This window comes from Aethalodelphis obliquidens, unplaced genomic scaffold (genome assembly GCF_003676395.1).
Source record: "Aethalodelphis obliquidens isolate GAN/ISIS:26980383/991018 unplaced genomic scaffold, ASM367639v1 scaffold7, whole genome shotgun sequence".
NCBI lineage: Eukaryota > Metazoa > Chordata > Mammalia > Artiodactyla > Delphinidae > Aethalodelphis > Aethalodelphis obliquidens.
The window spans coordinates 46,273,227-46,297,227 of NW_020837951.1; positions in this window are offsets into that span (position 1 = coordinate 46,273,227).

Consider the following 24,001-nt stretch of genomic DNA (forward strand, 5'->3'; position numbering starts at 1 on the left):
AAAGAGAAAAACAAATACCGTATGCTAACACATATATATGGAATCTAAAAAAACAAAATGGTTCTGAAGAACCTAAGGGCAGGACAGGAATAAAGACACAGACATAGAGAATGGACTTGAGGACATGGGGAGGGGGAAGGGTAAGCTAGGATGAAGTGAGAGAGTGGCATAGACATATATATACACTACCAAATGTAAAATAGATAGGTAGTGGGAAGCAGCCGCATAGCACAGGGAGATCAGCTCAGTGCTTTGTGTCCACCTAGAGGGGTGGGATAGGGAGCGTGGGAGGGAGACGCAAGAGGAAGGAGATATGGGGATGTATGTAAATGTATAGCTGATTCACTTTGTTATACAGCAGAAACTAACACACCATTGTAAAGCAATTATACTCCAATAAAGATGTTAAAAAAAAAAAAAGAAATCCTGGTATTTCTGGAACAGATATATTGTGTTGTAGCAAAAACATCTAACACCTATCATTTTTTGAGGATTATTTGGAGTTTTACACAAATTGTCTCATTTAATCCTTAATAAGAGCTTTTTGAATTTGGTATAATTACACCCATTTAACTATGGTTCAGTGGTATTTTTTTCAAGGATAGTACAAAGAACTCCCATATAGTCTTCAAACAATCTCCTGAAATAGTAACACTTTATTACATTATCTATCATTCTCTTTTTCTCTTCAATAACTACAGTTGGAATAAAACCAGGAAATTAACGTTAATACACTAATATTATCATATTCAAATTGCCTGATAATGTTCTTTATAGCAGAAGAAAATATATTGTCTGTAGTTGCCATGTTGTTTTAAGCTCCTTCAACATAGTCATTCCACAGTTTTCCACGACTTTAACACTTTAGAACAGTGCAGTCTAGTCTTTGCTAGAATGTTGTTAAATGTAAGTTTGTCTGATGTTTCCTTAGGACTATGTTCAAATTATGCATTTTTGCCTGAAAGGTCCAATGGTCATTTGTAGCACAATTAAAGTTACACAGCTAATTAAATTTGAGGCCAGGATTTGAATTTGAGTGAGAATCCAAAAGCTACATTCTCAACCTCCATTTGTAACATCATGAATAATTACAGAATTTCTCATACAATCTCTTTAACAAAGGATAATGACCTCTATAAATATCACAAAGATTTACTCTTGCATCTGCCATATTATAAAATGTGAAGGCAGGAAAATCAAATGGTATGATGGTATAGAACCTATTACAGGAAGTACATGTTTATTATCTATTACTTGGGGAATGCTATTCAAAAATTTGGATTAATATAAAACTTTACTGTATTCTGTATGTCTTGGATTATCAAGTTTATGGTTCCTTACTTTACTTGCTTATTTGGCTTCTGTCTTCTTTTCTTATCCTAAAAAATTGTTACATGATAGAAAATGTCAGTGTAATTCTATAGTACTTCAATATACACTAGTCATTTTCTAAAAAACATAATATAAACATTATAAATAAACTGCACCACATTCCAGAAATTCAACTCCTAAAAGCTTTGTACACAGGTAATGATTTCTATATAATATCCTGCTCTTTTAATTATTTCAATATCCAACACGTTAGAAAAGTCGATAAAAAAATAGTAGCATGAGTCAATATTAATAAATAAACTTCCCTATTTCCAAAACGCTATACATCTTGGGCTAATTTTTCTAATGTCATTACTATGTTGTAAATTTAAGCAATACTCAATACTCAATTATCACTAACATTTTGGTCATGAGTATCTTTAAAAGCAAACAAGTTCTACAAATAAAAATTTAAATTTCCTGGCTACCCTTTATTTTAAAATGTCAGTTTATATACTCTTTCAAAATCACGATTAACTTGATTTCTATTAGTAAAAGTAAAAAGTCCCTGAAAACAAACATAGCTTCTCAATATAAACTGGTATTACATCTAAGAACACAAATAATTAAATGGTGTACTTCTATTAACTTAACAGTACTGTGTCTCAGATATCACCATACACTTTCAGAACCAAAGTCCTAGAAAATCCATGGCCCATTGAGAAGAAGTAATGACTGATACACAAGGACAAGTGACTATTTTATTTAATCCAGTGTTTTCAAGGATGTGGGTTTAGCTTATTAGTAGGTCATGACCAGTGTTTTAAAAAAACAAAACAAAACAATGGAGAATTTCTCAATATGTCATATGGTAAATGTAAATATTAATATGTGAAACTTTTGTTTTAGTATATGTGCATCTTTTGTATAGTGTGTGGAAAGGAAAAATAGTTTATTTACTGTGACACAACCAAAGAAAGCTTGGAAGCCACTGGTTTAATCAGAATTCAAATCAACTCATTTTTCGCTGTTATTCCTATAGGTAACAAATGTGATGTATTTCATTCTTTATTAATTTTCTTTTGTCTTGCCTGTACTTGACATTTCTAGGGCCTTTTTCACAGCCCTTACCTACCCTGCCCCAGCAATTCACACAGATAAACACTTCACCTAGAAATGTTCCTCGCCTTCCACTCTAGCTTTCTCATAAAAATTAAAGCAGTTTCAGCCAGCACACCAGGTAGATACATACTGTAGATGTTAAGAGTTCTCTTCTTCCCATTGGCAATAATCTTTAGTCTCTTAACTGATGAAATATGCCTCAACAAAATGTCAATTTGTCTAATTTGCTCACCCTTATATACTGAGTTCCTACTCCATGGTATGGGCTCTGTAAGTATTTATTAAATAAATAACAGAATGAGTTATTTATTAAATAAATAACAGAATGAGTTATTCATTTAACTCACACAGACCTATGTGTGAGAGTGATCCTATCTACCAGTACACAGTGGCCTTTCTAAAACACCCCTCCCTACCAGACTGTTTAATCTGATTCTCACAGGACTCTTAAAGCATCCTCCCCTAGATTACACAATTAAAGGGGTAAGGGAGATAGAGGACTCTTCTTTTTTTTTTTTTGTCTTTATCCTTTTTTTTTTTAAACATCTTTATTGAAGTATAATTGCTTTACAGTGGTGTGTTAGTTTCTGCTTTATAACAAAGTGAATCAGCTATACATATATATACATCCCCATATCTCCTCCCTCTTGCGTCTCCCTCCCACCCTCCCTATTCCACCCCTCTAGGTGGACGAAAAGCACAGAGCTGGTCTCCGTGTGCTATGCGGCTGCTTCCCACTAGCTGTTTTACATTTGGTAGTGTATATATGTCCATACCACTCTCTCACTTCGTCCCAGTTTACCCTTCCCCCACCCCGCGTCCTCAAGTCCATTCTCTACATCTGTGGAGGACTCTCTTCTTGATTGAGATTATAATAGGGCTGGCTGCAGATTAAATCCAGCCAGCTTGGAAGTCTCGGATTAGCAGATGCAAACTATTATATATAGAATGGATAAACGACAAGGTTCTACTGTATAGCACAGGGAACTATATTCAATATCCTGTGATAAACCATAATGGAAAAGAATATGAAAAAGAATATGTGTAACTGAATCACTTTGCTGTACAGCAGAAATTAACATAACATTGTAAATCAACTATACTTCAATAAAATAAATTAAAAAATAAATCCAGTCAGCAAAAATGATTTGGCCCACACATTTTAATCAATGTCCTATATTTAGATGGTAGAAATTCTCACATAAAAACTCAGCCTGTCTTGAAAGATCATAAGATCTGACGATGCAGGTCTACAGTCGGCTGGAGCTGGGGTAGCTGATTCATTTTGATGAGTCATGTGTATACATCTTTTCTTCAGGTTTCCCTCCCTTAACAAGACTATGAGTTCCCCAGAATCCTCCTATCATGTTTTGTTTAGTCAGGGCTCAATATGTAGCATGAAGGCATAAATTAGGAGCGGGTCACAGTGCTTAAGGTCAGTTTTGAAGACGGCTTATATAACTATAAGGTTCAGTTCTCTCCTCTCCTCCTCACAGCATCTAGAGTTCGTCCCACAGAAATCTAATCTTAGCTCATGGTTCAGCTCTCCTTTCTGCCATAAAGCTGAATCTGCAAGCCTGGCCTGCTTCTTGGATTCTAACCAGAAATCACTAACTGTCCCTCTCAGACTGTGTCACAAGCTTACTCCGTTATCCAGCCAAAACATACTTTCCAACCGATGGCCCTGATTTGTTTTAACGCTACCATCATCCTACCATGCACATAACCTTGAAGCCTCAGCAATTTTAACTTCCTTTTTCCTCCCTCGCCAGTCACATTCAGCGAGTTATCAAATCTAGTTTACTCATTCTTCAAAATACTGAATGTCTCTTTTTTTTCTCTTCTCCTTCCTCTGTTCAAGGTCAAGTTTCATCATCTTGATAAACACTTAATTGCTCTCCTTACCTCAAGCCTTTTGCCTTTCCATGTAGATTTATTTATAATAGCAATGAATATTTAGCCAGTGTCCACTGCTGTCTGAGGAGTTAGGGATACAGCAGTAAACAAAAGTGAGAGTTGTGGCTTTCATGGATTTGTGATCAGTGAGGGATACAGCAAACAAACAAACACGTATATAATCATATAATGTCAAATAGTAATACATTACATGAAAAAATAGCTCATATGAGGATAGGGAATAATGGATTAGAGAGGTACAACTTTAAAAAAAATAATTGTAATTCTTTTAATGTTTAAATTCATATGCAACTAAAGGACACTTATTGAATATAGTTTCCCATATTAAACTTCCTGAAACATGTCACATCATGCCACTTCTCTACGCAAACACATTTAATAGTTATTTATCTATAAAACAAGTGGGATATAGTCCAAAGTGGTTAGCTCAGGATTACTTAATCTGGTCCCAAATATTCTTTCTTGCCTTTAGTGGATAAACACAAAACTTGGTTAACTTCCTGGCTTTATGCTTTGCTACTTGATTGGCTTATTACCATCCTAAGCCTCTCTGAAGCACCTCTACCCTTCAGGTCCCAGTGCAAAAAAGCCCCTCTCCATTCTCCCTGCTCTAGGTCACCCAGTATGACAGCAATCCACCACCTCATAATGAGCTGTCTCCTTGTGTTTATATTATATATTCCTAGGTGGATGGAGTACTTTTGAAAGATGACTGTATTATATTACTTTACACTCTTCTTAGTACTTTACAAAGTGGTTGGCAAACATGTTTGTTAAGTAAGTGTCGACCAACCAACTACATGAGTTGACCACAGTCAGCATCTGTGGCTCCAAGTGGGCACAGCCTCACATCATCTGCCCTTGGTGACATGAAGCCTATACCTGAGACAGAACCATCACCTGAAGTTTCCATTTGAATATGCCTTTTATTTTCCCCTTAAAAGCAGTATATCACTGTAATCCAAACAGATCTTACATCATTTTGTGTCTAGAATGAAAGGCCTTGCTTTATCAGGGTGTTAGCTCTCTACACTGGCCACAAGGGGGAGCAGCAGTTCTTTTCCAGGGACCAGAATGACTCCACACTTTTCATTCTTCTATAGTTAAGCCACCCCAATGTTCTGCTTTTGCCCATACATGGTCCCATACATGTTTCTCTTTTTGCTTTTTCTCCTGAAGGTATTTCTCACAACCGAAAGGAAACTTCTTCACCTTAAGAAATTTTATTTTAGTTTTCTTGATTCCATTTCTCTAGCTATTAAGGGTTTAATTTCCATTCGGATTCTTAATTCCTTACTTTCATAGAACTTCTCAGCACTTCTGGAAAATAGTTACTGTTGGAAACAACAATTCAAGGGCAAATGAAAAATTATCTTTCAATCAATATCTGACATGGACGACAGGTAGCATGTATTTTTGTCCCTCAGCTTACCTAAAGTATCGAGTGCAGATAGGTGTTTAATATTGACAAATAGGAAAAGCTCTTAAAGCGTCTTAAAACTGGATGTTCCAATACTCGACACATATACAATTCTAGAGTTAGCAGGAATATTAGAAATAAACTGGACCCAAACCTCATTACAAATAAGGACTTTAAATCATAGAAAAATCAAATGATGAGCTGAACTAGCTCAAGAGCTCATTCCATGAAGCTCCGTTGTCTCTCTTTTGATCATAATGTAAAACCTGGTCTATAGTTTAAACATAGAGATGAAATAGTTCTTTTACTAATCTGACAATATCATGCTAAGGATCATTATAAAAATGTTGCTTTGGGTTCTGAATACACAAAACACCTTACATCCACACATAGTGTGTTACCTTGCAGTTAAAGTTACTCAAGTAGATCTGTTGGTACTGGTTTGAGATTCCAGTTGAGTGAGGAAACCAAGATAAATAATATTAATAACAATAGAAATAATAACAATAATAATATTATATAGTGTGATTTTTATAAAGAAAACTATATACGTAAATGCATGGATAAAGTTCTGTAAGTGTATACAGTCAAAATTGTTAACCCTGATACTTACTCTAGGGAGAGAGAAGGGAGCAGGTAAATGCCTTTCAGGGAGGCTTTCATTTTACACTGCATTTATTTCCATAATATTAGAGTTTTTGCAACAAGCATGTATAACTTCTGAGTTTGTGAGCATTTAAAAGGCAAAAATTAAAAATATAAAAGGAAACACTGCATTAACATTATTATGAGAAGAAAATTTTACTTTTATGAAAGGCCATTGAATTTGATTAAAAAACAAAGACATCCTTTATTTTCCCACTGAAAACATAGTCAGTGATTAACCAGCATAATAATAAGAGCTCAAAATTCAGTCCTAATGGTGGCTCCATACTGAGTTACGACTAACAAAGAATGGACTTGTTTTGCAGGACTGATTAAAAAATTCTTAGGAGCTACTTCCTAGTACATCAACTACATTAAATCTCCTATTCACCACAGTGAATGTCTTGAAGCGGTAAAGACATCTAGGCTTTATTAGTGCTCAAAGTTCAGGGTCAGAATTTTTTCACCCTCCACTAATACTTGGCCAGTGAGAATGGCCAAGCCCTGGAAAGCTACTTCCAGGCAGCCCTCTATAGACGTCTTACTAGTGTCTCCTTATGTCCACTAATCCCCAGTCCGCTTTGTTTACTAAAATACAATTATGTTAATGAGTTTCTTTTATTTAAATATAGCTCCATAGTTTCTCCTTTCCTCAAATTAGGACGTAACAACATAAATTTTGAACCTCTTATATGTCTCTTGTCCTCTATATGATTTTGGAATCTTTTCTTAAAAGGAAACGTGTATCCATGCCCCTCCCCGACTCCTCACATTGCCATAATGGAAATGGTTCTCAGTCTCAACTCTCTGACTTAGAAGAGTATTAGAACAAATACTTCTAGCTCCTCTCTCTATCTGGCCATTTCTCTTTTGGATGAAGAAGTAGCTTATCAGAGTGGTGACTTCAGTTAGAATGTGGCCTTCATCTGTGCCATCTTTCTCTATTGGCTGAGATAATTGGTGTTGAAGGCCTTGTCCATGAGTGACCCCACCTCTTGTCTATTGTTCTTTTCCTTTTGGAGTGTTCTGTTCTCAAGTGGCACATACTTTCCTCGTCCAGCTCTTTTGTGTCCGTTTGGTACTTTCCTGTAGGGCATGTCTGCCATTCTCTAGATTGAGGAGATCAAATCCCAGTGAGAGGAAGCCCTACAATGCACTCAAGTTCAATATTTTAAGAATCTGATTCTGGACTTTGATCCCCACTTATCTCCTTGGGTTAGTTCCAAATTGTTTATAAACATAGGGGAAGATTTGTATGCATGCAACTCGTACTCTTCCCTGAGCTCCAGAACTGTATATCCACCTGTTTACTGTGTATCTTCTCTTGGGCATCTCAGAGTGACCTCAAAATTGAACACCCAAACTTAACTCATAATCTTCTCGCTTGTGTAAAAATAAATTAACAAAATGCTGGTTCTCTTTGGAGCATCCCTTAGCTCAGCAAATGCCATTATCTTCTCTCTAGCTGTACAAGCCAGAAGCCAGAAGTCTTCCCTGATTTCTCTTCTCCATTTCACATATTTCACATATCCAATTCATCACATTTCCCTCCATCTCCACCACCTCCTCCCTATTCTTAAACAACCTCACCTCTCACCTGAACTACCACCATTGCCTCATAATTTGTCTACCCACATGTCCTCTGGGCTCTGTTCATTGAACTCACCATGTTATGGCCTGAGGTATTTTTTCCACGCCATTGATGGCATTCTATTTCTCTTTCAATAAAGACAAAACTCCTGGCAAAACCTGTAACAGGGGTCAGCAAACTTTTTCCTCTAAGGGACTATATAATAAATATTTTAGGTTTTCCTGGCCATACAGTCTCTGTTGCAACTTTTCAACACTGTTATTATAATGAAAAACAGCCACAAACAATAAACAAATAGGGGGCTGTGGTCCAATAAAACTTCATATAATCAAGCAACAGGCTGGGTTTGACACACAGGCTCTAATTTGCCAGTCCTTGTCCTAAAATGTTCTGCATATTGCACCCCTAATTACCTCTCTATTCTCTCATACAGAATATCCTACTGTTATTGCCATTCCAGTGCTCATTTCATGCTTTTATACTTAACATATTCTTTCCCACCACAAGGCTTTCACCGATGTCCTTCTCTCTGCCTGGGTTGTTCTTCCATCATCTCTTCACCTGGTTAGCTCTTATTCCTTCTTCAGATCTTGGCCCAAAGAAGCCACCTGTGGCCTCCTCGTCTTTGTAGAGTCTCTCAGAGCCTCCTAGATCCTTCCTCCAGAGCACTTGTCAAGGGCAATTCTTATTTCTGCAATTATCTGAGTAACGCTTGTTATCTCAACGTCAGATAACTTCCACTCCCTACCACCAACTGTGAGATCCAGAAAGGCAGGGATAGTATTTTCCTCTTGTTTATCATTGCATCCCCAGACCCCGGTGCCCAGCACATAGTTAGCGCTCAGTAAATTCTTGCTGGTGGACTAAATAAGTGAATGGAGGCATGGATGAATTATTTCCACTCTCACCACCACTAGCTTCCAACATCCCATGGTGACCTGTGTCTATTTTCTCAAGTCCTCTGTTCATAAATTGTCTCTAGCAATGTCTCTCTCTCTCCCTCTTTCCATATCAATCTCCCTTTTTTCTGCACACTTGGAAGAATTTCTATTGCTGTTAATTTATCTCTCTGTCCTTTACATATATCTGTCTTTTCTGGTGAGTGTTCTTCTAGCTTTCCTTTGATCCCCAAATGCTCATGCCACAGATTTGTCAAATTTCTCCAGCCAAAAACCTCCCAGAACACATTTGTAGTATAACACGGTTGCTTTTATTCACTTGTTATAATGAGGAAGAACACGCCCTTTGAGAAACCTTGGAGGCATCTCAGTGAAAGGGTGTAAGAAGCGACTTAGAAGATTTGGACATACGTTTGGTGATCTTAGGAAGAGTTCAAGGAAGTAGGCCTTTTGCTCTGGATTGATTGCTGCTATCAAAAATTAAAGATAATTCTTTGGGCATCTTAAAAATTATTTTCCAGGCAGTAGAGAGGAATGGTGTACAGCTAAAACTGTAATTGGTCAAAAGGCAATAGTTACTCATAGTAGCCAGATAAGGGTAACATCTGGTCTTTTTTGTCACTTGGGTAATGTCCTTGTTTTTGTCTAACACATAATTACAGGAGGTTCTTGTTTTTGCCTTGATCCAACAAAATCACAGTGTGGCCTTGTCTGGTTTTGGCATTCTCTGAAATTATTTCCATTCAATAAGAGAATACCATGGCTTAGCTGTGAGTGGCAGGCCAGCTCCTAGCAGCACAAGGCCTTCTTGTAGTGCCAGGGAGTCCCTGGCTTTCAGAAGCTGCTGATCTTTCTCTGGGAGTGAGTCCTCTGATGGAGGAGTGGGTATACATGAAGGGTGTCCACACATACGAAGGTTCTCTATGCCTCATTCTGTGCCTGGTAGTCTGTGCAGGCAGGCTGACCTTGGCTAGCATGGATTAGAATTTCAAGACTGAATACTTCTGTTTATCATTTTTCATTGTGTCCTAGTTGAAGAGTCACATTAAGTTATGAAGTCAGACAAATAAAATTCCTCACTTAATGAAAAATGCATGGAATCCTTTGGCCTGTGCTCACTATTATAATCACAGATAAGAATTTGAAAGTACAACAGCTCTCAATTATCTCTCTCCAGTACACAATTTTTAAAAAATCTCTTGAGTAATTTTGCAAAGATTGTCCATATGATATCGACTGAGAAGCCAAACAACTGAATTTTGGAAAAGAGCCAGCCCACTAGCATTAATTATTGACTGCAGCCATTGGCCCTGGGTATGACATGTGAAAAGGATTTATGAAAAGAAGCCAAGTGTAAGGTGCAGCCTGAGGACTGTGATAAGGAAGGATCTGCATCCTGTATACAGAGTTTGAGGTTTCATATTAATATTAGATGGTTCTTGAAACAAGAGTTGCATAAGATTGCATTGGCTGATAGGAGTAGAAAACCTGATTCACCCAAATCCCTCTGAGATCAGTGAAGCACAAATTATGAAAGTTTCTGGAAGTCTCTGTTCAGTACATATTTCTGGGAGAAGAGTTTTGATCGTATCTGAGGTTATGCAAAGGCAGTTATCAAGGCTGAACAGAAGCAAAACACCAAGTCACTGGTTGGACATACAACTTCTTGGCTGGGGGAGGTGGTGTTGAATTTGAAATAACTTTGTAAATTTCAAGAACCACACACATATGATAAATTCATATTAGTATCATATTAATTATCATTCAATTATATTAAACAATCTACAGATGTGTAAATATTGGCCTGTGTGTGATTACCTGTAAAAGAGAACATTGAAAATGTGGGTCCTGATAGACTGCTTATGGTCTATCAGCTAATTTCCTGATAGACCATAAGCAGTCATGTTCTTCAGGGGGGTTAGGCTAGAATAGAATAGAATAATAATATAACATAATGCAATACAACACAGTACAATACAGTACAAATCTGCAACACTCATTTTTTCTTTTAAGCTATTGAACTCAAAGTCTTCACTTTTCAAGTCTTGTATAAATTTTCAAAATGGAAATTCAGTATTACGGTATCAGATTAATTTACACTTTAGTATACAAATTGCTTTGTAAGAGACATTTGATGTTTAAGGAAACTTTTTAAGAATAAGCTTTTGTCAACACTATTTCTTTGAGGTAGAAAGTTGTATTTTGCCAAGAAAAACCAGAACTCAAATGTTGGCTTTATTCAGATGACCTATAAAGCTGCCAAGCTGTGTTCTTCTGTCTTTAGAATTACACTTCTTTCAAGAAAATTTAAGTTAATGACTAAGTTGTAACATCCTTTTCTGTCTACTAAAACCTTAATTAGCAAAGCGATTCTCCATAATTAAACACTACAGTATGTTCTATTTTTAGAAGAACTGATAAACCTAAAAAATCATGCTCTAATATTTTTTAACCATTTTAAATTTCAAGTCAGGTATTTCATTGGCTTGTTAGATTTGAGTGCATAATTTATCTTTATTCTAATACACTTGTGTTTTGTTTTGTGTTTTTAGTTTGGAAACCTTTACATCATTTAAGAAACCAAAGCATTATTGAGCTCAACAACGAATGACGTTTACACTGAATATTTTGTGGCAGGCATACCTGAGAACATAGGATTCCTGATTTCCAGGCATGGGCAATTTCTACTGCTTTTCTGGCATTCCCCTCTCACTCACTGGCAACCCTGGTTGCTCTGGCCTCCCTCTCCTTGTTAACGTGAATTAGATAATGTGACATCCCAATCATGAATTTAGAAGCATTAATATTTTTAAAGTATAGTTGCCAAAATAAACTCCCCAAACCAGGAATGACTATTTATCAACAATGATGATGATTCTTCCTCAGATATATAATTTTTTAAACCATATATATTTCTTTTATTTCTTACAGGGTATTAATTCCATATTTCAGAAGAAAAGAAAATAAGCGTTGATTAACTGCAAATTTCAAGTGCAAAACTTGCAATTTTGCCCATATTCTTGACTACAACTGTACCATGAAATGAAAATAATAATTTCCAAAGAAAAAGAAACAAGTGTTTAAAAGTAATAACCACAATGACAAATTTTGTAGAACCACATATACACATGCAGCACTAAGAGATATCTTTAGATCCCTTTTTTAGATGATTCCATCTATAATGGGACAAAAATACATAATAGCTACCAGAATACATGCTTCATTGTTTAAGACTTATTAAATCATTACAAGCAGATCTATGAATAAGGCATTGGAATCACATGAGGACATGAATCACTACGTCTTTAAATTTAAAATAAGATTAGGTTCTTATCCAAAGAATTAAATATATATATAGTATTTCATATACAGGAGATATATATATTATATATGTATATATATTTGCATAGAAATATACTACATATGTGTGTGCATATACACACACACATATATATACATATCCTACATGGAAATATATAGTTATCATAGAATATAAAACAGAGAGAATATCAAAAATTGTTACTAGAGACTAAGGAAGGACATTTTATCATGACAGAAAGGGTTAGAAAAAGTTAAGAACTGGAAGGAAATCAACCAATAATTTTTGAATGCTAAGAATGCAGAAAGGTTTTTTCTTCTTATTTCTTGTGTTTCCCTATTTTTTAGAATCAGCTGGGTATTACTTTTAAATCATTAAAAATTCTTCCAGAAAAAGAAGCAAATAATTATTTGAGAGGATTAGCAATTTAAAATAGTAAATGTAACTCCTATATGATCTGAAAATTGCAACCCTTGTAATTTCAAGGTTAGTAGTCAGTTTTGCATTAAAATGGCATTAGTCAGTTCAGCATCTTAGTAACATAAATAATAATTTCGTAGAGACAGTAGTGAAACATTTCTATCAAATTAAAAAAATATATCAAATCATGTCTCAAATGACACAGGAACAAATCACTGGAGTATTGTATCATTTCCATAATTTGATGTAACAGTAACAAATAGTAACATGTTAATAAAATTCACCTAATCTATGTAAACAATGCACACACCCATATTTATAATAAATAGACAAAATAACATAACTTATTGACATAAACAATTACAGTTATCTTAACAAGAATAATTAAAATTTGAGGGAGCTACCTTCTGAAAGACTAAAACCCCAAAGTATTTTCCACTTTAAAATTTTGGGTAGGTAACAGAGCTTCACTACTGGGTCTAAATCTATTTCCCAGTTAAGTTGACTCTAGCAATGGGCTTCTGTCCTCTGAATAAGGGTATGGGCTCCTAGTGTCTGCATATTGAGGTGATCCTCTCATTTCACTGGGAGTACCTACATGGGATGGAACAGAATACATTTTATCTCCTTGACTATATCTGATTTGGGAACCAGTGAGTTGAGGTACCAGGATCTGCATTGCAAAAGAAAGGCAAAACGGCTTGAAGACAATTTTACCCTCATTGGGGACTCTTTTGGGCTCCCTGAAAACTCCTCCTGAAATAGCTGACGCTGACTCAGTGGCTTTGGGGACACACTTACTGTAGCCAACATTTTTTATGGCACTTGATTATGAGATCCTAGATTAGCTACATTGCTTGTTGACACATGAACGTTTTCACTTTGACTTACCTAAATTCAAATTATAAACTTTCAGAAAGAGCACAGATGGCTTTAAGATTTAGCATTTTATATTTATAAGGAAAAAATATACTCTATTCTAATTTATTCTCCTACCACAAGAAAATCTATGTTTTGTGCTAAGCAATTCCACTTATATCTACATGAAATGTCCCTGTCATTTCTTTCAGTCTCCACCCCAGCTGTTCTCATCACTACCCACACTCAAAAAATCTCATATACATTTTTAGTCATATTTTCTGCTCTAGAAAGGAATGTGCAGTAATTCAAATAACGCCTCAGCCTAGCATCGTAGCGTAATTGGCAAAAGAGAGTGGGGAGGGGGGTAACTAAGAAAGAGAGAGAAAGAAGAAGTAGGAGGAGGAAGAGGGAGGGGGAGGAGAAGAAGAAGGAAAGAAAGAAAGAAAGGAGGAAAGAAGGAAAGAAACAGAGAGGGAGGGAGGAAAGGAGGGAAGGAAAAAGAAAGGGAATTTGCATCTGAATTGCCATTCGAGAAATTGCTTTTCTGATTGTGACAAACTATTTTCAAAGGGACTTATATACATAGTAATTATCATTAAGATTCAAACAATGTAATAAGAACAGAGTGAACATTTCTCCAAAATTTAGCTAACAACAAATGTTTGTAAAGAATCTAAAACAAAGATATTTATCACAGCATAATGTATTAATACAAATTATTTAACACATCCAAAAATGAGGGAATGATTTATGATATATTAGTATATCTATGCAGTACAGAGATATACTAAGACCTTATGTGGACAATAACATTGTGATTGTGGATTATTTAATGACAAATAAAGATGCTAACTGTATATTAGATTATTACGCATAAAAGAGGGTTTAAAAAATTGCCTGTAGAATATGACCCCAGTTTCTGCAAATATAAAGATGTGTGTGTGGACATAGAAAACAAACCTATGGTTACCAAAGGGGAAGGGGAGGAGGGATAAATTATGAATATGGGATCAACAGATACACACTACTACATATAAAATAGATAAACCACAAGGATTACCTGTGTATAGCACAGGTAACTATAGTCGATATCTTGAGAAGAATTGAAAAATATATATATATGTATAACCAAATCACTCTGCTGTACACATGAAACTAACACAGTATTGTAAATCAACTATACTTCAATTTTAAAAAATGTGTGTGTGTGTGTAGTAAGAGCAAAAGATACACCAATTCTTTTTAAATTGTAGGATTATAAGAGATTTTTATTATATTGTTTTACTGTTTTACTCAATAAATACGTACTGCTTTTTAATATGGAAAGTAAGCCAGTTCAAGTTACTTTTATACATGTTGTGCAGTAGACTAAGTTGACGATCAGTTTCGTGCTGCGCTGGTTATTAACCTACTGTATATCATCTCCAAACCCATTCTTCTATGCTCTGCTCTGTCATGCTGAGGTTTCAATTTTGCAAATAATCTTTCTGCTTTCTAGCAGGTTTCCTGTTAGATTCTACCAATGGGGGCACTCCTGGGAGACTGAGAGGCAAACACACAGAGAAGGGATATGCTCTTCCTATTTGCCTCTTTCTGTGGGTGTCATCCCAGCAATGGCCTGTCACAGCACAATTTGTTTCACTCGCGAGCTCATTTCAGCACTCCCAGAACAAGCCTCACCGCACCCCCTTGGTAGTACTAGCATAAAACGGGCCGTGTCCTCTCCCAACTACTAACCGCCCTTACTGAATCACTTCTAAAACTAACACGTTTGAGTGGAAGCAAAGCAAGAGAAGGCTCCCCTTCCCCATATCAACACCGAGCTCACACATTTGGCTGCACCCCGTGCAGTGAAGGCGGTAGGCACCCCGATGGCAGGGCGGGCGGCAGAGGTATGGGGTGGACGGCACCACTCTCGAGATTCACAGATGTGGCAGGCCCACCTGATTGGCAGGGCAGTCAATCGTCCTGTACAGCTGTTCTCTTTAAAAACACTTACGATACAGTAGAGTTCAAGTCCAGGAGTTGAAATGCACAGTAATTGAGGACAAAGGTTGGTGGCCTTGCCCAGGGCCTGCTGGGACAGACCCTGTTTGAACTCTGCCTGGATTCTGACACCTGGGCAGCAGCCAGCTGGGGAGTCACAGGCCAGGGCTAGGAGTTCCACAACTGAGTACATGGGCTTTTTTTTGTTGGCCAGGTAGGGAAAAAGCTCATGATGTCCCGGAGGGAATCACTACTGTCCTATGCAATAGAACTGAAATCAGGGAATAGTAAGAACATTCACATTGCTCTGGCTACACTGACCGTGAACTATTCTCTTTTCATAAAGACCATAACATTGAAGGGAAAGCTTAAGGCTTGTCAGTAATTAGCAAGTCTTGGAAGTTGTACAAGACCTGGCAGCTACTTTTAGACTTCTTGTGGCTCTTGGGACACTTATCAGTGATGATTCAAATGCAGTACAATTAGCCAAGTCTTTAGGCATTGATTTTCAAATAAAAAAATATGCCTCAGTATTAGAACCAGCTAAAATAAGGGAATGCTGTAGACTTACCCTAAATTTGCTGTAACAGTGGGGTAAGAGGCTGAGATTTTAAATTGACTAGTGTTTTTTTTCTTACATTTTACATGACTGAGCACAGATGATGAAAAGAATGCTGTGGATTAAGTAAAATTTCAGATCCTCTACAGTGCGGGGGAAGGGAAAACAAAGGAGAAGTAAAATTTTTGCACTGATGAACTGTGAAATTTTCCTGTATAATGTGGGTAGGTTTTTAAGAGTTTAGAAATAAATTAAGAATGAGCTGTGACCACCATCAGCAACAACAAGAAATGGGTGATTAAAAAAAAAGCAAGAGAAGGCTCTGCTGCAAGTCCAGTGGTCCTGCCTGGCCACTTGTAGACTCATAGTGGCAGATCCTAAAATCCTAAGAGTCTGGGTAAACAGGGGTGCTGCAAGGAGACTCCGGAAGGACCCAAGAGGAGGACCACCGTGAAGGCCTCTAGGGCTCGGGAGCAAATCTATGCTCTCTCCGATACATTCTTTTCTTCTTTTGAGAAATGGTTCTTGGAGTGCTTTTTTTGTTTTTTGGGTTTTTTGTGTGTGGTTTTTTTTTTTGCGGTATGCGGGCCTCTCACTGTTGTGGCCTCTCCCGTTGCGGAGCACAGGCTCCGGACGCGCAGGCTCAGCGGCCATGGCTCACGGGCCCAGCCGCTCCACGGCACGTGGGATCTTCCCGGACTGGGGTACGAACCCATGTCCCCTGCATCGGCAGGCGGACTCCCAACCACTGCGCCACCAGGGAAGCCCTTGGTGTGCTTTTGACCCTTATAGAGACTGAAATCCTGACCATGAGACTGTCGACTGAAAAAAAAAATAATGCACAACCTAAAAGTTGAGAGTTATGTTTTATTTGGTGGACAAAACTGAGGACTTCAGTCGGGGACGCAGCCTCTCATATAGCTCTGAGGGATGGCTCAGACGAGGTAAGGGAGGAGCCGGGATACAGAGGAGTTTTTGCAACAAAGACTAGGTAGTCAGAGCTTCAAAAGATTACTGTTAATTAATTAGAAAAATAGACATCTCAAGTTAATGAATTTAGCGCTTTTCTATGTATGGGAAGATGCAAAATCTGGGCTCACTGAAATCATTCATTTGATGCGCACCTCAGCTATCTGGGGCCAGTATCCTGTGTTTTCCCATCCTGAGTCTCCTTAGGGTGCACCATCGGGGGTGGCTGTAGCGGCTGAGGGCTTGATGGCTGCAATGTCCTTTGTTCACTGATATGACAGGTGACATATTTTCACTCACAGGACACGAAAATGACCATCCAACCTGAACTGCCCCTCATGAACTAGGTATTACATGGTTCACCAAGCCAGGAGTTTGGGCAAGTAATTAATCATCAAGTGGATACTTGATGCACATGAGAAGGTGGCTTGAGGCCTTCACTTGTATTTTGATATACTTCTTTGATACCGACTCCTGCTCTGGTGTCTCTTCTGCTTTGATCTAAGAGATTTTCTTATGACGGAGGAAAACAACTTGAGCTGTTTCCAGATGGTTAGATCCTGAGGAAGGTGGCTCTAACACAATTTAGGCTCTAATGGACACCAGAAGTTTCATTAAACTGGAAGCTGAAACTATTGCCTGGTCACTTCGGGCTCCTTACGGCACTGAACTAACACTCAGAAAAAGAGGTAGCTGCACAGGCTGGGGAAGTTGGTGTCGATGATCAAAGGGACTTGAGTAGCTTCTAAACAGGAAGGGAAGTAGGGAGCACACTGACAGGATTCTCTGAGCACCTATTAATACTTTCATGTCCAATAATAGAAGTTAATAGAAAACTACAGCAACCATAAAAAGGCAGGTTACTGAGGATTCAGATCCTTCAGAAATAAAAACTGAGATAAGCCCACTGGTAAAGAAACCCAGTCGTTCAAACGGAACATGAAAAAAGAAAGTGACAAATATTAACCATCAACTCATGATTAGTTTTATAAATAAGGACTATAGAAGGTACGCATGCTTTCTTCCTCGCTTGTTATGTGTATTCATATTTGTATTATTATATACTCATTCATTTATTTTTATCTTTTCTCTTCCTCTTATTATTTTATATAAGATTTATTGGGTGGTGGTTCTACTACAATTTAGACTGCAGATTAGTCTCCAGGTGAGACTGTTACAGAATTTGAGGAGTAATTAACATCACTCAGCGATGGATACCATGACTCTTTCCAGAGATGAACACCCCAGTTGGGATTCTGTGTCTACCTTTTTCCAGAAAGAGGAGAGAGCAAAGGACTATCTTTCTAGGCAAAAGCATAGTTTTTGCTTTTTTGGAAATTCAAAAATGGGTATAATACAGAGTAGTCAACGAGTGAACGATGCCAGTTCATTAAGCTATTTCTTTTCAACTCCAGACTCTCTGCTCTGTACTCAGCTGAGACTGCAATCTGCACTTCCCCTTGGCCAGATTGAGTCTTTCTAGACGACCAGTAGGAGGCACTAGAGGGAAAATGGAAGGCAGAATGAAGGAGGAAAGACAAGCTCATGCTATTTCCTTACTCTTCTTCAACATCTTCCTGCCAATAGCCTTTTTCCATGGCAGCAGCAGAAACAGCCCCTTAAGAACACAAGACAAGCCAAACTCTCTCCCCAGCCGGCTAGATCTCAGCTCTGTAGACCCTCCTCCCAGGGCTTGGATAACCCACTCCAACAATTTCCTGTTTTCTCCCAGCCCTACAGGTGTAACTGCTTCCTGCAGTTAATTTCTCTGTTTCCTCAATGTTCCTCTTTTTACCTTTTTTAGTCACTCTCCATTTTCGAGTCTCTTTGTTAAAATAAGTACTGTGGTTTCTGATTCCCTGATAATCATCAGGTACTCTGTCTCAGATCCATTGTTTTACCTAGTCTTCACAACAACCCTGTCCAGAATATACTAGAATCCAGGGTACTGGGGCTAAGGAAACTGAAGTTAAGCTTTGTTTCTCTTTCCATGGTCACAAAGGAAATGACTGTCAAAACCTGGATTTGAACCCAGACAGGCTAACCCAAATGTCCACCAACTAATGAATAGATACATAAAATTTGGTATAACCTACAATGGAATATTATTGAGTAATAAAAAAGGAATGGAGTACTTATGCATGCTACAACATGAATGAACCTTGAAATCATTATGTGAAAGAAGCCAGACCAAAAAGGCAACATACTGCACGATCTTGCTAGTGTGAAATGTCCACAATCGGAAAATCTTTAGAGATAGGAAATAGAATAGTGTTTGCCAGGGCCTGGGGGCAGAAGGAATTAGGAGTGACGGCTAATGAGTATGGGGTTTCGTTTTGGAATGATGAAAATCTTCTCATATTAGATAGTGGTGATGAATATACCAAAACCCACTGAATCATAAACTTGAAAAGGATGGATCGATTTTATGGTATGTAAATTTTATCTCAAGAAAACTGTTCCAAAAATTGTATTTAAAACCAAATAATGGGCTTCCCTGGTGGCGCAGTGGATGAGAGTCCGCCTGCCGATGCAGGGGACACGGGTTCGTGCCCTGGTCCGGGAAGATCCCACGTGCCGCAGAGCAGCTGGGCCCGTGAGCCATGGCCGCTAAGCCTGCGTGTCCGGAGCCTGTGCTCCATAACGGGAGAGGCCACAACAGTGAGAGGCCCGCGTACCACAAAAAACAAAACAAAACAAACCCAAATAATGAAACATGGGGATGTATAGCTTCATTAGTTTTACTCCAGGAAAATAATTATTTTATCTTTTTGTTAATCAGCCTGAAATGATTTCAGAGAATAGCATTTTGTGTGTAAACCACTATTTTGCATGTGTGCTTGTATGTGTTTTTTCCACGAAAGGCATTCACACAGAGAGAGGGCTTTAATTTTTCATGGTGTTGCCATGTTGATCTCTGAGATTTTGCACAGTATTTTTGATCCTGGAGTAAAAAAAGAGAGTAGGAGGGCATTTCACAAAAGAGTAAGTATGAATGGCTAATAATATAAAAAAGATACTCTACTTCACTGAGAGAATGTAAATAAATTTAACAGTAAGCTATCACGTCACACCCTCAGACCGGCAAACACTGGAGTGGTAACAAGTGAGGAAGAGAACTCTCATACATTACTGGTGGAAGTATAAATAGTGACGGCCGTTTAGGAAAGCATTCTGGCACTCTATATTAAAATTAATAATCTGCATATCCTTTTATTCAGCAATCGCACTCCTTGTATTCTAGCCCATAGAAATAAAAGTCCTAGTGCATACGGAATAGTAACAAAGATATATTTTACAGCTTCAGAAACAATTGAGGACTAATTTAATATGTTGTGATAGTTTCATACAATATTATTTAGCCATTAAAAGGAATGAATTAGATCTATATATATTTCCCTAGAAATATGTCCATGATATACAGCTAAGGGACAAAAACAAAATTCAGAGAAATATATGCACCATTCCAATTATGTAAAACAAGGTGGCAAAATGTGTTTTATATGTGCCGTATGTTTTTGCATATATGCATGCATGATTCCATATACATGGGGAAAGGTATAGAAAGGTATAGAAATCATCTACACCAGGAGGTAGGTAATTTTTTTTTTTTGCGGTACGCGGGCCTCTCACTGTTGTGGCCTCTCCCTTTGCAGAGCACAGGCTCCGGACGCGCAGGCTCAGCGGCCATGGCTCACGGGCCCAGCCGCTCTGCGGCATGTGGGATCTTCCCGGACCGGGGCACGAACCTGTGTCTCCTGCATCAGCAGGCGGACTCTCAACCACCGTGCCACCAGGGAAGCCCTGTAATTTTTGACTATATAGTTGGTGAAGAGGAGATGAGGTGGGGAGGGGAGAATGGAGTAGAGGGAGAGGAGATGTCAGTTCATAAAAACAACTGACCCAGCATGTATTATATTGTCCCATTTATGCCATTTTATATACAGAATAAATATCTGTGATTGCATGAAGATGAATAAATGAATTTAACCAAAATGACGCAAATGGATACATGAGGGTAGCAGGATCTCAGAGGATATTTTCATTTTTCCCTATAATTTATGGTATTCTTTAAAGTTTTACAAAGGTTATGCACTATTTACATAATCAGAAAAAGTGATAGCACTGTTTTCAATGGGGAAAATAGATAGCATAAGCAACATTTTGTTATTGTTATTTTTAAAGGCATTTAACCTGGACTACCTTTGTTAATTTGTAGGTTCAGAAATTAAAATACTTTGGAAAATATCTGGGATTGAATATTACCTTTGCTAGACTGGAAATAAAAGTTTCCATCTAATTAATAGTGTAAATCCCACATGAGGAAGAGATGTGTGTAACTCACAGACATTGGTTTTCAAAATCTCTAACCCTAGTTCTCCCACTCAAGTCAAGGGTGTGGCATCATGAAAATGGAACCACTGAGATCCAGTATGCGGTTCTTGCTCTAGCGTTCATGTCTTATGTGGTCTCAGGGCCTTCTCATTTCTGGGCCTGGAGTTTCTGATCTGTTAAGTGGCCCGGACTAGATTAGATGTTCTCCAATCTGATGGTCAACAGACTCCCACAGCGTGAGGTCCATACCAAGCATAATGAATCAGAATCTCTGGAGCTGGAGGTTAGAAGTCTATATTTTTAAAAATCCCTCAAGTCTGGAAGATTTGAGAACCACATGGAACACCATGTCACATCCAGCCACGACTGTTTTAAATATCTGCTGCATTTTTTTGCTGCTACTGCCACACCCTCTTAGTGTGGAAAACAAGTCATCTCCAATGATCTGTTGCTGCTTCGGTGACTGATGCTCATGACTGACTTGATGCTCCTGATATGTACTAGTTGCAGTGGTTTCTCAAGGTCTGGGGGAGGGAGGAGAGATGGCTTTTCTTTCTGTGTTGTGTGCAGCTAAGGTTGTTGAGATTGAGCAGGTACCGCCTGGACACAAGTGAATCCTTGCTGTCGTTTCCTTATCTTTGTGGTGAAAACTATGTCTGTCCTTCACAAGTGATGAATTGGATTCTCTGGGTGTGTGCTGTATTAGTTGATCTAACTATTAATGAGATTTTTAATGTACAAATAAAATGTAGGAAACAAAAGGAGTGAAAATTTACATTTGTTACATATATTACATTCTGAAACATTATAAGTCAAATTAAACCACTTCTATTAAAAGTCTAAAGGATCTAGAACATTGTGTGTTTCAAAAAGGAAAAATGTGTCCTCTTCTTACTGCTCCATATACTCTAAATACCAAATAAAACAAAAGTACATTATGTATTTCAAATAGGGTGCTTTCTACTCTTCGATTTAGTGGAGAATGTTCACATAATAAATATCTTCTTTTGTTACTTTCTAATTCTCATAGAGTTGAAAATATAATGTGATCAGTTAAATATTCATTGGAACCCAGTGATGAACCCATTAGAAAATTTATCTTTTCATATATTTTATACTTCTATGACACATTTCAATGTGTGAAAAATGAGAGGTACGTTGTATGTTAAAAAATTGCTATTATTTTAAAATTATATTGTTAAAACAGTATGATATATTATGTGAGGTCTTAGTTCTTTCATTTTTTACTTATTAAATATCTTTAAGAACCTATTATGCCCCAAGCATTTTGCTAAGTGCTGAAAATTCAAGGATGAACAAAACATAGTTACCATTTCCCTAGATCCTGGATTTGGTTGGTACACTGTCATATAAACAAAGAACTGTGATAAAATGTAATGAAATGGCCACACATAAAGGCATACAAAAACTTTTACCTCATTTATAACTTCCCATTTTTCCCATTTCCCCTTAATATAATAAAGTACAATGATATATTTAAATGCTTTGTAAAGTTTGTACACTTCTAGCCACCCAATAAAATGTATTTTAATATCACTGTTGATCTTGTTTCCTATTTTAAGGAAAGGTAGCTTATAAAAATGGTATGAGTTGAATGTATTGCCTGCTAATTTTGAAATATTAGTGATTTTAAATGAAGAATAACATTTATAGAATCATATGTACATATTATATTTAATAATATGATCAAGGAATCGTATATTATATTTAATAATATATTTAATAATATAATTATAAATGTTAAATTCCATTTTTTTTCTATTGGAAAGGCTTTTTAAAAAATGCTCTCTGTGGAATTTTCTCCTCTTTCTCACTCTTCTTTTATTTCCTCCTCTCCTCAGTGTCAGTCATAGTGTTAAAGCAAATGAGGTGTTAAAAGAAATTAAAAAAAAAATAGAAATAATAACAACAATAACAAAAAGGGAAAGAAAAGAAAGTCAGAAACACAACATTGAGAAAATGCATATTTAACCAAGCCTGGGAGATCAAGCCAGATAGCACTTGGTAAATACTCTTTGAAGACAGTAATGCTCAAAGGTTGTGTTTGCTGTTGTGCTTGAAGTTTGCTTTTCGTGGGATCAAAGACACCAGATGACCAGTAATCTCACTTGCCCTTTCTTTTTCTACTCTCTGTGGGCTCTGTACACACCTCCTTTCCCCTGCAACCTTGCTTGCCCCTGGCCATCTCCCAGCTCACTTGTTCTTCTAAAGATGTCTGGGATGGTTAGGATTCAGCAGGTCACACCTTAGCCTGTCAGGGCCTGGCGCCTCCTATGCCTAGCATTAGTTCATCACTTTATTTCCCCTCCAAAGGGCCCAGTGACAAGTCTGCCTTGTTAGACATAAATCTCAGCGAGCCCAAGGCAGCCAGCAGTCTCCCGTTTGGTTACCTGTCATATCTCCTTATGTTTTGGCAGTCTGAGACACCCGTAGTTCTCAACCTCAGCCAGGGCCATGCCAAGGAGGGCGGATATAGGATAGACAACTCCACTCAAGGGCCTTTAGATTTAATCTGCACAAGGTCACCATTTACAAACTGCATAGGGTTAGACACAAATCCATGGTAAATTTTTTAAAAGTTTTAGTTTTGTTTAATTTAACTTCCCAATCATTTATTAAAGCTATG